The following is a 16,492-nucleotide window of genomic DNA, read 5'->3' as shown; positions in this document are numbered from 1 at the left end:
TGGATGCCCCTAGGATGGGGTGGATGAATTCAAGGTGATGAGGCCTTAGAATTCGTCCATGATAAGGATTCAAAGCTTATCTTATGGGCTACTTGGTGGGCAAGTAACCAGATAAGGACAAGGACTGAAACCCTAATCTCTACCCTATATAAAGACCCCTTAGACCTTAGAAAATTGGCCACTTGATCCCAAGAAGACCTACAATCGATTTTTGCCTCTCCCCTTCTCTCTCTTGCCTCTCTATTTGCTTTTGGTGTTTGTGAGCCATTAGAGGTACTACACTTGTGGTACTTACTTTCGAAGACAAGGAGATTAAAGACTAGTGTTGTTATTACAATATAACAACAAGAGGTATGTAATCCCATCTACTATATAGATTTCAAAATACCTAGGTGCATGCAAGGGTACTTCTTGTGTTCATAAAGTTGTGTATCTAATAGTGAAAACAAAGATCCAAATCTAGGGTTGCATGCACACATAAGATTGTTTGTATAAAACCCATCAGAGACCTTGACATATTTGGGCAGTTTAGCGGTTGTATAGGAGTTCCGGGATGTCTTTCCAGAGGAGTTACCTAGAGTGCCTCCAGAGATGCAGGTAGAAATTTGCATTGATTTGGTACCAGGTGCTGCTCCGATAGCCAAAGCACCAAACTGGCTGGCTCCACCCGAGATGCAGGAGCTATTTACGCAACCTTAAAAGCTATCGAGAGTTTATCCATATGAGTAGTTCCCCATGCGGAGCACTGATCCTATTTGTGAAAAAGAAGGATGGGTCACACAAGATGTGTATTGATTATTGAGAGCTGAACAAACTAACGGTGAAAAACCGTTATCCGCTACTGAGAATTGACGATTTGTTCGATCGGTCGTAGGTTGTGTCTTGGTTTTCCAAGATTGATCTCCGGTCGGGGTACAATCAGATGAGGATTTAGGATGAGGATATACCGAAGATAGATTTCAAGATGCAGTACATGCATTATGAGTTTATAATGATGCCATTTAGGCTCACCAATGCCCCCAACAACATTCATGGTTCTCATGAACAGAGTGTGTATACCGATGTTGAATCGGTCAGTGATCTTTTTATTGACTATATCTTGGTCTATTCTAAGACCAAGGAGCAGCATGAGTAGCATCTGAGGGAGGTATTGGAGACACTGAGAACGGAAAGGCTTTATGTTGAGTTCTCAAAGTGTGATTTCTGGTTGCGATAGGTGCAGGTTTTGGGGCACATCATCAACCAGGAGGGTATTTCTGTTGATCAAGTCAAGGTTGAGGCAATGATGTAGTCGGAAATACCGAAGAATGCATCCGAGATTTGTATCTTCTTTGGTCTAACGGGGTACTATCGGAGGTTCATGCATGATTTATCCAAGATTGCAGTACCTTTGACCCGCTTGACCAAGAAGAATGTGACATTTCAATGGGGCACGGATGATCAGTTGGCTTTTGAGACCCTGAGATAGAGGTTATGTGAGGCTCCGATTCTAGTACTAACTAAGGTGCCAGATGATTTAGTAGTGTACTCATGTAGAGGTGGCATGTGATTTCTTACACCTTGAGGCAGTTGAAGCCTCATGAGGCGAACTACCCCACTCATGACCTAGAATTAGGGGTAGTGGTGTTTGCCCTCAAGATTTGTAGCCACTACTTGTATGGAGTACGCTGAACCATTTATACCGATCACAAGAGTTTGAAGTATTTGATGGATCAGGAGAACCTCAACATGCGACAGAGGAGGTGGTTGGATGTACTAAAGGATTATGTCTGTGAAATCTTATACCATCCAGGGAAGGCCAATGTGGTGGCTAATGCTTTGAGCCGCAAGACGGCAGATTCCCCAATCGGGAATGTTTGTTTGAGGATGATAGTGATCTCTTAATTGTTGTATATGATCAAGGAGGCTCAAGTGGAGGGTCTGAAGAAAGAAAATTGGAAGTTAGAGCGGATATGGGGACAAATTCCTTTGTTCATCCAGAATGGCCACGGTCTCTTGACCTTGTGTGGCCGAGTGTGGGTTCTAGCATATGGAGGATTTAGGCATAAAATATTGATAGGGACACACAAGTCCAGGTTCCCTATACATCTAGGGGCAAAAAAAATGTATATAGACCTGAGGCTGCATTACTGGTGGCTCTACATGAAGCGGGAGATCGCCTGGTACGTAGAGCGGTGCTTGACCAGACAGAAGGTCAAGACTGAACATCATCTGCCTCATGCAAGGTTCAGCTGCTACCCATTACCATGTGGAAATAGGAAGAGATCACCATGGACTTGATCATGAAGTTACCAAGGACGATGAGGGTTATGTATGCCATATGGTTCATTGTGGATAGATTGATGAAAAGTGCCAACTTTGTTCTGATCTTCAAGAGCATCTCCACAGATATATTAGCGAATGTTTAAATGTGAGAGGTGGTAGTTAGGCACTGGGTACCAATGTCAATAGTCTCTGACTGGGATGTTCGATTCACATCTAGATTCTGGAAGAAGTTCCACAAGGAACAGGTCACTCAGTTGCATTTCAATATGACATACCACCCCTAGATAGATGGCCAAAGCGAGAGCACGATCCATACACTCAAGGATATTCTTTGGGCTTGTGTGTTGGATTTTGGAGGTATTTGGGATACATACCTCCCATTGGTAGAGTTTTCATACAACAATAGTTCTCATTCCAGTATCACCCGACCTCCGTTTGAGATGTCGTATGGTCAGAGATGTAGGACCCTGGTTTGTTGGGGTGAGGTTGGTCACCGATTCATGGAGAGCACCGAAGTAGTGCTCAAGACTACCGGGTTAGTCAACAGGTATGCGACCGCCTGCAATTCGCACGGAGCCGTTAGAAAAGCTATGTTGGTCGGCGACGATCAGATGTTGAGTTCCAGTTGGGATACTTTGTGTTACTAAAAGTGCCGCTATTGAAGGGAGTTATCAGGTTTCATAAGAGAGGCAAGTTGGGGACACGATATATTGGCCCATTTAGAATTACTGACCGGGTAGGCAAGGTGGCATATCGCTTGGATCTGCCGGACGAGGTTAGCCAGATACACACCACCTTCCATGTGTCTCAACTTCGGAAGTCTATCACAGACGAGGCTACGGTTATTTCTCTGGATGACATTCAGTTGGACGAGAGCCTAAACTACATTGATAAGCCTATTTCGACTTTGGATAGGAAGAACAAGGTTCTTCGAAACAAGGAGGTGAAGTTAGTAAATGTGCAATGGCAGCACTGAAGGGGATCCGAATGGACACTGGAGCCGGAGGATGAGATGCGAGATCACTATTCAGACTTATTTGTGTCAGCAGATTTTGAGGATGAAGTTTAGTTCACGTGGGTGAGATTTGTAACACATGTTCCAGGTATCGTTTAATTCTCTAAGTTTTTATGATTTTGTGCTAGGACTCGATGAGTTGGGGAGCTCCAACTCGTCGAGTAGAGATCATTTATGATGACACGGGATTTAGATCCTACTCGACGATTCGGAAGGCCCCGACTCGATGATTAGGCACTGTAAAGGAAAACCCTAATTTTTAGGGGTTTGTACCTTATTTAAAGAACTTATGGCTCATTTTTAGCTTCTTTCATCGTTCTTACAATCTAGAGAGAAACCCTATCCACGTATTGGTGCTTTCTTGAGTGATGTGAGATTTGGAGAGTGAATCTTTTGCTTTTTGGAAGGAAACTAGAAGGTTGAAGAGATTGAAGTGAGGAGAAGGCTTTGGATATGGAATCTACCTGTTGTTAGCATCCATTTAGAGGTAAAAGGTTGCTGCCTTTATCTCTATTTGCTTAGATCTCATCTTATGGGAGAGTATTGTCACTTTTGGTGCAAAACGGGTGTCATACTCAGATTTGGACTTGCCATAATGATATGGTTCCAGATCTGGACACCTCTAGGTCTTCAATGACATAAATTTTCTCACTTTATCCAGCTTAGACCCTTTACATGCACTAAAACCTTATAGGAACCTTAGTTTTAGTGTTTTAGCCTTGTAACACCTTGCATGCACGTAATGTTTGCAACTTTACGTGGTAACTACACTATAAGGGGTTGGATATGTAGTTTGGAGCCTTGGATCCCCCGGGAAAGGACCGAACACAAAAAGGTTTGAAGGGACTTGACGAGTTGCTTAGCAAACTCGACGAGTCGGACAAGGTTTACCCATTTTAAAATCCTGAGTGATCTTGGTGAGTTGGCTAGGGTTTTCGGTCAAGAGATTTCGGTTTAGAGTTTTCTACCCTTGGACATTGAAGAACTCGACGAGTTACTCGGGTAACTCGGCCAGTTGACTCGAGATTTCAGTTTTATGGACTCTGAAGGAACTCGACGAGTTTCTAGATGCACTCGACGAGTTGGGGTCAACATGGACTATTGACATTGACTGTTGACTTGGACTTTAACCATGTGTAATTCTCGTGATTCTAGGCTAGGAATTGATGATGGTGTAATATTCTAGGCCAACTTTTGCTACTTGTTTTAAAATAATAAGATGTATTATTTGATTATTATGTGTTTAATTTTTAAATTATTATGATTTAATGAATTAAGGATAAAAATAAGCGTCGAAAATAAACGTTAGATAAACCCAATATCTATGAAGAAAGTTGTAGTGGTTGAAACAATGATTCCGGAGATATAAAGAATACCGAAATCCAAGTTATAACGAAGAAGTTATTACTTGTCGAAGTTTCGCGATAGAATCGACACGATGTTGTATGACGTAAAAAGTGAATTTACGATAAAGTGCTTTGTAGCCTTAGCGATCTAATTGAAAGTCATAGTATTCGTTAAACCGAGAGTGTGTACAAAAAGAATGTCCAAAACTGACTGCGAATGAGGAAGTTATGAATTTTCTAGGATTTCGGATAGCAGTGTGCAACCCGAAACTCGAATATTAGATCTAGTGATTTTTAGCCGAAACAACCTAAACGAGAATCGAAGGTCTTGTCAATTATAGTTTAACGGTAAAAATACAGACGAAAACGGACATCGGATCAAGAAGTTATGAATTTTTAACAGACATTTCCTGTCCCAGCCTGTTAAAATATAACTTTAAAATAAAGTCAAAACTATCCAACGGAGTCTAAATGAATGTTGTAGGCACATTCATACCTACGTGTGGATATAAAGAACGCCAAAAACATAGTTCGTATGTGAAAGTTACAAATTTTTGAAGTTAGGGCACAAACTTCGAGGTTGGTCCGGGGGAGTAGGCTCAGCATACTTGTGTAAGTGTTCTGAGGTCCGTCACCCTCTCTACTCCTTCACATGAGATCTATGTGTCGTAGCCTTGACGCGTCTGAGCTGATCCACTTCGTACGCCCATCTAACGAAGTTAACCCCAGCAAAGAGGTGTGCGAAGCAGTACGCCCCACGTACTTGAGTTGTACGCCCCGCGTACTAAGGTGCTTTGCTCTCCTATAAATAGGAACCGAATACAGCCTAATATTGTTTACGAAAATTCAATCCTTTCACCCTCTACTTTCTTCTATATTGCAAAAATTTCCCGAAGCCTATTTTATCATCTTAGCATCATAAGAAAACCCCGGAGAGCCCGAAGATCCCGAGAAAAAGAGTTTTCGAGCTGAAACTCTGCCCACGTGAAGCCCGATTTTTGAGAAAACATCCCAGTTTCATCGAAGAATATTGTTTTAAGAAACGAAGTGATGCCCGATTATCATTAAATCAAGTGAGTGTGTAGTTACTTTCATCTTACACATAGATATGAAATATTTTCTACTAAATATGTGCTATGTGTATATTTATTGTTTATTTATTTTAGATCGGTGTTGAATGAATGTTTTATACAGGTTTTAAAATGATTTAAAATGTATATGTATTTTTATCTACAAAGATATTGGGTATAACATGGGTAGATGAAATAGTTGGTTTGTGTTAAAATGATGAGAGGCCTCGATGTTGTTGTTGTTGTTGTTGTTGTTGTAGTCATTTAGCGGAGTATAGATGACGACCACAGACCTTTCTAGATAGTCCAGTGGAATGCTAGCAGGCTCATAACCTGTAGGTGTTGGTGAACTATATGTTCGTTGGTGTACTCCATCCCCCTCATGGTTGCCTTACGAATATATATGACTAAGGAATCCCCTTAGCAGTAAAGTTCATCCTGATGATGATCCTTAAGCTACATCCATTATGGTAGGTGTTTAGGGACGTAAAGTGATGATAATGAGAATGGGTAATCAGGGTTATTGTTGGTTGATGAAATTAATAAATTTATTGTTGGTCGATGAAATTAATAAATTTATTGTTATTTGTTGGTTGAAAACCCTATATGCTTACTAGGCCCTCAAGCTTGATCTACTCAGCCTTTTATATTATAGGTATTAGACCTAGAGCATAGTTTGGATGCTGAAAAGGGATTTTTGGATTATAAGGCAGTAGTTGTAAATAATTGTTGTAAGGCTTATGATATTAGTTTATGCTTTTGGTCTATATTGGAACATGACATCCCGAGGTTTTGATATATAATGAAAACACATATTTCTTTAAGAAATGTTTTCATAAATTTTTATCATGTTTTGTTTTGGGGACAAATTCCGCAACATCTTTTAAAAGATTACTCTGATTTTATTTTAAAAGCATAAATTAAATCGGTCTTTTCTGACCGAAATTTTTGGGGTGTCATACCATGGTTGACCAAGGTTGACCATAAGGTTATTTCTAGTATTTCGGGATTTTGATAGGTTAATCACATGATGGTTATAGGTAGTTGAGTTGGAGATGCACGTTGGGACTTATCTGATCTTATCTTATTAGTTCAACATTTTGAGAAGGTGAGTCTGCTCACCATACCAATGGGTCGCAGGTACCAAGGTTGGCCTATTTTATGATATGAGATACACAAACTGAAGTTATATTATGTGGCATGGTAGTTGGTTATGTGCTAGGAAGTATGTTAGTTGTAGATGTGGTATGCTTGTATGGAAATCCCTGAGGGGGGGGGGGGGCTGGTTCCCGTGACAATATGTTAAGACCATGAGGAGGTTCCTATGGGATTTGTTATAAGTCCTTGGAGGGTTTCTGTGGCTTCCTAGTATGTTTACATGTCTAGTACGTATGCTATTTCTATGATTAGGGAAGACTATGTGGAGGCTCCCACGACAATGAGCCAAGACCACGTGGGGGTCCCAGTGGCGACTATTAAAGATCACATGGGGGTTTCCCGTGGCACTTGATGTCAGACCTTGGATGGTTTCCATGACATTCCTATATGTTTATATGCAAGGTGTATATGGTTATGTAGATTTATAGCTAATATTATTATGTGATTATGTTGATTGTATGGGGTATGCACTGGGGAACTCACTAAGCATTAGCTTACAGTTTGTTGATTGTTTCAGGTACTTCTGACCCTAAGGGCAATGACAATGCTTGATGGCGTGACATGCACTCTCTCTCAGGCATTTTTATGGGACTCTGATATTTGGAATAATATTGTTGATGTTATGAATTCTATAACAAATGTACTTGAGATTTTATGGTTTATTGGAAATGGTTTTGGTTATTAAAAAATGAAATTTTCTTTTGAAAATTGGGTCGTCACATTATCATTTAGTTTTTTATTTGATTAGTTTAGTGAAACATCCCAAAAATACGGTCCAAAAATTTTGTTTTTAATTTATTAATAAAACCATAGATAACATCATCAGGTAAACATCATAAACCATGTATCTCAAAAACATCACATCAATTGTCAAATATCAAAATATCATCTCAAATATTTGAGTGAAATATCCCAGGCTATAAAACTGTGGTGTGTGCCATGTGATCATCCCGAGCCCTTACCTTTGCTAGCAGAAGTACTTGAAACCGAATCTAATAATTATAAGCACAAATCTTAGCGAGCTCCCCCAAACTACCACATACCATACACATAACATATAACATATAACATAAACTTTGGGACTTTGCTTAACTGCATCAGGACGAACTTGGCATCGGCAGACCCGACATCAGACTCCTGCCCGACGTCAGACCACATCTGGCATCACGCCTCGCTCGTCATCGGGCTTGCCCTGACATACACACTGCATAACATATATCATAAACGCATAACCTAAACATATAACATCCATCAGACGTGCCCTGGCATCGGACCGAAGCCTGAACCACATAGCACATAACATATAAGCTAACATATATCGGGCTTTCCGCAGCATCGGACCTAGGCCCGGAAATACTTCTCGGGACTGCACCGGCCTCAGACCGAAGTTCGAAACACATAATCTGCATCAGGCTACCCCCGAAATCAGACCGAAGTCCGGTATATGCTAAAATACATAAACAGGTCGACATTGGTGCCTTTATGTGACAACTATCAAATTTCGGTCAAGTCAAAGTCAACTAAAGTCAACAAGTCAAACCGTTTGACTCAATTTGCCCTTGGGTACTAGAATTTACATTATAAAATTTCTACACAACTCTCTATTTTAATGAGAGATCATAAATCAAAAAGTGTGAACATCTAGATCTCCTTAACCTAAAACTGTGGTACCTGGCTAGCCAAACCGATAAAACAATGTTGCATACTCATCGAGAGTGTGTAAGATCCTTAAACCAGGCTTAACAGTGTTTACGGACCTTGCATTGCGAAGCCGGGCACTCACAAATGCCACACTCGAAACCTCTCTCAATCGTTTTCAATCTATCTATCTCTATTTGAAATCTCTCTGAGTATGTGAAATCTCTCCCAAATCTCTCTAAGTATGTGAAATCTCTCCCAAAACTCTCTTTGTATGAGAAATCTCTCTAAGTATGTGAAATCTCTCCCAAATCTCTCTAAGTATGTGAAATCTCTCCCAAATCTCTCTAAGTATGTGAAATCTCTCCCAAATCTCTCTAAGTATGTGAAATCTCTCCCAAAACTCTCTTTGTATGAGAAATCTCTCTAAGTATGTGAAATCTCTCCCAAATCTCTCTAAGTATGTGAAATCTCTCCCAAATCTCTCTAAGTATGTGAAATCTCTCCCAGATCTCTCCAAGTATGTGAAATCTCTCTCAAATATCTCTCTGTATGAGAAATCTCTCCAAGAATGTCAAATCTCTCCAAGTATGTGAAATCTCTCTCAAATATCTCTTTGTATGAGAAATCTCTCCATGAATGCCAAATCTCTCCCAAATCTCTCCAAGTATGTGTAATCTCTCCCAAATCTCTCTCCAAAGTTTCCCGTAACTTTTTTTAGAATCATTCGGGTCATTCCGACCCTTAACCGTGTCAAAAACGGCTTAAAACGGGGTAAAAACGAGAAAAAGGAACATTAGGAACCGAAACCTCTCGAGAAGAGAGAGGCTTCTTAGGACCCGAAGGTCCTCTTAGGGACCGAGAGTAAGAGAGCCGAACCTGAGAGCAAGGAACCGAACCCTCCTTAGCCGAAGGTCCTCTCAGGGCCGAACCTCGCCCAGGAGGAACCGAACCCGAAAGACTCTTGCAGGCCCGAACCTCGCAGAAGCACCCGAACCCGAAGGTACTGTTCACTACTGTTCATTCGGCTCATGTCGAGTCTAACTCTTCACCTTCGCCTTCGCCTTCGCTTCCTCGCCCCCCTTTCGCTTCCTTCTGTTCGCCTCGTTTCCGGCTACAGCCCCCAGCAAGGACCGAACCTCGGCCTAGGGACCGAGAGGTCTCGCTGGGAATGCCTTTCTTCCCGGTTTTCGCGTAGTTTTGCGTTTAAGGCCCGTTTTTAATTATTTTAACACGGGATTTTCACCCAAAATCATATTTTAACATAATAAACCCTAAATATTCACAATTTAATCATATTTTCATAAAAATTATTATTTAAATAATAAAAGCAAGTGGGTAAAGTACAAAGAGGTGGAGTGTTGACTTTGCTTTACCTTATGACACAAGCAACCACTCTCACACCCACTCTATGACCAGCCACACCTCCCCACCTTACCTAGGTCACATCAATGTCCTTTCCACTCAATTATCACTCTTTCCCATGTTTTTGAGAGCTGAATATTCATCCTCTCTCCTCACTTCTCTCATTTGCTCTCATTTCACAAGAAGATCAAACTCTTTCCTCTCTCACTTTCTCTCTCTAGAAATTCGAGATTCAAGGGCTGATCTTGAGTTTTTCCTCCATATTTGGTAAGCATAATCCATTCTGTTTATGATTATCTCACTTATTTCCACTCAAATCATGGATATCTTGCACAAACTCCCTTATATTTGTGTTAGAGCTTCGAATCTTCAAGTGATTCTTCAAGTGTTCTTGGGTTGAACACTTCTTTTCTTCAACACTTATCTACTAAAATCACTCAAGGTGAGTTCATACCCCTACATTTTCATGTTTTCTCAAGTTTTCAGGGGGGGGGGGGGGGGAATACAAGTTAAAACACTAAGAACATAACTAAAATTTTCTAACAGCCTTCATCAGAAAAGTTCAACTCCATTCACGGACTGTTTTTGGCATCTTAAACATTTTTGTTTTCAAAACTGTACAAGGTGCAAATAGTTCAAGTTTTTATCTTTAAAATGACTACTTGCACATCTCCATACGATTTTTCTACAATTTATGGTGATTTTTACAAAACTGCCTATCATTTCAAACAACAATCCGGACCAGTCTGTGATTATGGACTTTTTCACCCAAGTTGGAGGTCATTAAAAATCGTGATAAAAATTATGAGTAAACTAGACACATTTTGTTAACTCTCAGAATTTACGGATCTAGTTTTCGACTTCGTATGATTTTTCCAAAACAGTGCAGAAAAGCTAAAGTTAGCCAACAGCATATAAATAACATAACACTTTGTATTATGTTGAGCAAAGTGTATAATCATAAGTTCTAATTATTGAATGTGTTCTTTGTTAGTTTATCATCATGAACTGAAACTAAGTCAATCGTAATAAATATTATGCATTCATTTTAGAACAAGTATAATAAACTATAAAAAAGTATAGTTTGATAAATTCATAACACTAATACATTTCCATAAAAGAGTTCATACATATTACATACATTTTAGATAAACTATAATAGGTATAGTTTATGATACATCACTCAACACACTCGTACAGAATGGGTACATTCATACAGAAAAGATTTATATTCACACACATTTCACGTAAACTTGTTAACCTATAGTTTGATAAATTCATAACACTAATACATTTCCATAAAAGAGTTCATACATATTACATACATTTTAGATAAACAATAATAGGTATAGTTTATGATACATCACTCAACACACTCGTACAGAAAGGGTACATTCATACAGAAAAGATTTATATTCACACACATTTCACGTAAACTTGTTAACCTATATTGTGAGACTCTCTCTCTCTCTCTCCCCGTATGTCCGAGTGCGGGATATAATTCCTGGTAGTTATAATCAGAATCTCCTTGAGGGAGAACGTGATACTTGTATATAGATCTATATTGGGTTTGACACCCCACACCTTGCTGCTAGCTACAGTGGGACCTGCAGGTCTACGGGTGACAAATGTCATTTTAGTTTTCGCGACGCCTGAGAACATCGTGGCAGGTTCACATAGTCATAGTATGATTATAGCGACTCACATAGGGATATAACAATCCATAAGTTTACGGGATTTTATTTTTAAAACCTAAATGAGTTTTATGTCGATTTAAAATCACTTTTTATCTCTATGAGTACATATATTACTGTACACTTTTGGTTTTGGTAGTTACGACTACACATCATTTGAAACCACATTCATACCTTTAAGTATGGTCAGTACTTGTTATTACTCGGTCCTCTAATTTAGGACTACACATATATATATATATATATATATATATATATATATATATATATATATATATATATATAAAGTATTAACAAACATGAGAACATACAGAAATTTCATTTAATTCAAACGCGTCCATGTCCATTTAAGTACATAACATTTTCTATTAATAAGAAATGTTACTTATACATTTTGGTCTTCGGTCATAAGACTACATTACACAGATTTTAAAGAAAATATCGGATTTTCTGGATACATATTCTAACGCTTTTACAAGGAAAACGATTTACTTTTCTAACGAAATCTCTTATGAACTCACCAACCTTTATGTTGACACTTTTCAAAACTACTTGTATTCTCAGGAATTCAGTGAAAACAGGAAATCAACAACGTTTTGAGGATGGGACGATAAATCGTCAAACAGTTCATTTTGTATCATAATGTAATTGATGTGAATCATGTAAACATGTGCTTTGATGTAACGTTTTCAATTATATTTGTGTTGGTTGTATTTACTTTGAGCACTATTATACTCATTGTTGTGATACTCTACATGAAGTCCTCCACCCCTGGATGTTTCCGCCATCCTTGGTTTGGGGGTGTGACACTTTAACCCGTTCCTACTAAAGGAAAACTCACCTCTCAAACTGGATTTTGAACTCGTGCGTGAGGAATCTCTGTTGGCTGCTCCCAGGACTCCCCGACTAACTCTATATAATAATACTTCGTCAGAAAACTGAAAATCCATCTAAGAGTAAAATAACCATTTTACCCCTAGTAAAAGTCAATGCTTTGGTCAAAATCAACATTCTGAGTTGACCAACTCGTCGAGTCAACCTTTCCACTCGTCGAGCTCTTTTAACTCAGAAATCCTAAAATCACGACTCAACTCGCCGATTCGTTCCTCCAACTTGTCGAGTCCTATCGGGCTGCTTATAGTCGTGACTTAGAGAATCAACTCATCGAGTCCTTCTACAACTCGTCGAGTTCTAACAAAAACTAGAACGGGACAACACGACCCGATTCGTCGAGTTCCCTTGTGGACTCGACAAGTCCCTCTGTCTGTTTGGCCATCTTAATAGATTAAGCTCCTACACTTCATATCTAAGTCTCAAACTTCGTCCGTAAACTGCAAATAGTCTCTTAAGGGTAAAGTTACCAACTTTACCCACTCCCAATCTTTCTTAATGGGTTTCACTCAAACCCTAGCTCCTTAAGACATAATTATTTGACCAAAATCCTTATTACTTCTACCCAAGGTAGGAGAACCAAGATCTAAGCTCTAGACACCCCCAACCTCGTAAAGCCTCAAACTTTACTTCCATACATGGCCCTTTGGGGCTTAAAAGGCCATAACAACATCCTTAGAGTTTGCGTGTGATTCCAATGGAATAAAGTTTGCACATTTATGCCTTTACAGCCCTTAATAACTCTAGATCTGAAAGTATAATCAACTTCGGACATCCATGACTCATAAATCATATTTTTGGACAAAAATCCAATAAAAGTGACCATAAAGAGATCTAAGGAACTACAAGGCAAGTTAGGAGCTAGATTATAAGAAAGTGATGAGAATAGAATGAAATCCATGGATCTATAACCTTCTCCTTTAACCTTCAAGCTCCTTCTTCTTCTTCTAGGCTTCAAGAACACACAAACCACTCAAGGATGGCTCACACACTCCCACAATTCTCTAGCGTTTCGTGGATTAGGGTATAGGACAAGAAGGCTGTAAATGAGGCCAAGGGGTGGGGATTAAGATGCTTAAATAGGATGCAAAACCCTAAAATTAGGGTTTCACCCTGGCTGAGCTACTCTCCAAGTCAGGGATCTCGACTCGCCGAGTGATTAACTCAAACCCCGCGCATACTCTACCCTCTACTCAATGATTAGGGCCAGCAACTCATCGAGTCATTCTTTCAAATAAATAAATTAATTGATTACATACTAGGAACCAGTCGTTACAATTAGATTTCATCATGTACAATAATTAATGATTATTTCTTGATTTCTTGATTTCATTATAATGTATGTTGTTGAATCTGCATTTCTCAATTTCTTTATAATGAATATCGATTTTGAATTGTTGTCTTCGAATCGTAAGGATGAATTTGAGCATTGGAGTTGACTCTTGATGAAGTTGCAAATACAGTGTTTTCATTTGTATGTTTGATCATTTGGTTATATTGGGTTTTATCAGATGGGCAAGCATTATCATATAACTAAGCTAACCTTTACTGGTAGGTTTGATACTTTCACATGCTTTCTCTTTGTTGGTATATTTGTTAACTATATATGATGATCAGGGGATTGATACTTGATTATGGAATTAATTACATGATGTTTGACATACATGTTTTATGTAATATTCTTGGAATTTGATGTTTTTTTGTTGTTTTGTGTGTTGTAGTGGTGTGTGTTATTGGTACAAGTGTTTGATCTTGTCTTCTATGTAAAACGGTTACCAGTCAGGTAAATTATTGTAGTTTAACTTGATGATTTTTAGTGAAATTTGTCATTTTATATTTTTTTGAGCTTATGCTCATTTTTAGTTTATGTTCATGCATTTTGATAGTGCTTTGGATTCATGCAACGGGATGTTCACTGTTAGTGAGCCTGTTTCCTCTAAGTTTTTAAAATAAGTTGTTCATCTCGTTACTTCCATCACCAATTAATCACTACCACTTATATGTCATGTTTTTTTCTTCTAAATCTAATTGTATTTTGAAATCTGTTCATATAATTGCTGTGTTCAAAATAAATAAATTTATATGATTTATCATGTTTGGATGCATTTTTCATTTATCTATCATGTCTTTTTTTTATAGAATCACGTAGCTTTATTCTTATCAGTTAACTTGAATTTACGCTAAAACAAGTATGTTTGCCTATGGAGTTGCACTCAATATAAAGCAGAGTGATAGGTTTTGTTTTTCTAGTGAGTAGTTGTTCCAATGGACAATCAAATTGCATTCATATGAGCTTTGAACTCTAACGTAGTTGAATTTATTTTTCCATTATGACTAGACATCATTATTTTGAATGTTCTTGACCTCTTTTGCACCATAGGATATCTCATGTCTATTTGTGTGCTTAGGTTCAAACATCAAAAGGTACATATAAAGGCGTGTGAAAACCATAAAAAAAGGCATATAGATTCTTCATGAATGATGACAAATTCTTGAGGAAGACACACACACACACACACACACACACATATATATATATATATATATATATATATATATACACTTCCAAAATGGTGTCAAATTCTTGAAAATGTAGCGCAGAAGTGTATGTATGTTATATACATTCTTGTTTTATGTTTACTTATTCTGATTCTTAACATGCCTTCTCACACTTTCTTATTTTTACAAAATATGATAAAAAGAATACAAATCATGATCATATTCTCACAAAAAACTCTGTGATTTGTAAAATTTTGATTTTTTTGTTACTTTTTTTATTATTTTCGAAAGAATATTTCAATTGTACAATAAAAATTATTGTTATTTTGATGCAAATTGTTATTATTAAAAATATATATACAAGCATATTCATTAAAAATTTGAATTCTCAAACAATAACTAAACTGTAGTCAGATTGTTTAAGTATGAAAGAACTATATATGTTCATGGTTATATAATCTAAAACAATGTTTCAATAAAAAATAAAAGTAAAATGCCATAATAAACAAATATATGGATAAAAATTTGTGTTAAATATATAAATTAAAATGGTTTAAGGACTACAAAAACAACTTAAAATAGATTGAAAAAAAATCGGATTGAATTATTACAACCCTACAACCCAACAAACTGGTCAAAGTTCTGAAATGAGTTAAGATGTTACGGTTATTAGAAGTTAATATTATGAATGAGTGATTATTTGAAATTTGCAAGGAAGTGACACATAAATGAATTTCAACGTTTGAGGATTGTAAAAACGACAAAATTATCAATATCGTAACTTGGTTATACTTAAAGGTTTTTATGGTTTGATCTGATAGTTATAAGAAAACTATTAACTGAAATATATTAATAAGTGTCGGGAAACTATTTGTCGTTTCCGCTTTGCGCGGGTACACAAATAGTGTGTGTGTGTGTGTGTGTGTGTATATATATATATATATGTATAAGGATAATGAGCGTAAAAAATGACTTTTCGATGGAAGTTTATTTAGAAGGATTAATCTTAACTAAGTTGTAGTATATGTTACAAGGATTTCGTACATATAAAGAATGCTGAAATCCGAATTATAACGAAAAAGTTATGACCTATCGAAGTTTCGCGACAAACCGACACAACACAGTGCGATGTAAATAGTGAATTAATGATAGATCGATATTTGGCCTTAGAGATCTAAACGAAAGTCGTAGAATACGTTAAAACGAGAGCGTGCATAAAAAGAACGTCCAAATTTGACTTCGTATGAAGAAGTTGTGATTTTTCTAAATTTCAGCTTAGCAGTATGCATCCCGAAGTTCGAATATGAGATCGAGTTGTTTATACTCGAAACAATATACACGAGAATCGAAGATCTCATTAATAGTAGTTTAACGGTAAAAAGACAGACGGAAACGGACGTTGGATGAAGAAGTTATGAATTTCTAACGGAGTTTTCCTATCCCGGTCTACTAAAAATAATATAATAAAAATGAATTCAAAATTAGTCGACGGAGTCTAAACGAGAGTTGTAGAGCATAATATCACCTACACGTGGATATAAAGAACGTCAA

This window comes from Lactuca saligna, chromosome 8, assembly GCF_052625555.1.
Source record: "Lactuca saligna cultivar CGN05327 chromosome 8, ASM5262555v1, whole genome shotgun sequence".
Taxonomy (NCBI): domain Eukaryota; kingdom Viridiplantae; phylum Streptophyta; class Magnoliopsida; order Asterales; family Asteraceae; genus Lactuca; species Lactuca saligna.
Note: the sequence above shows the minus strand (reverse complement) of the source record.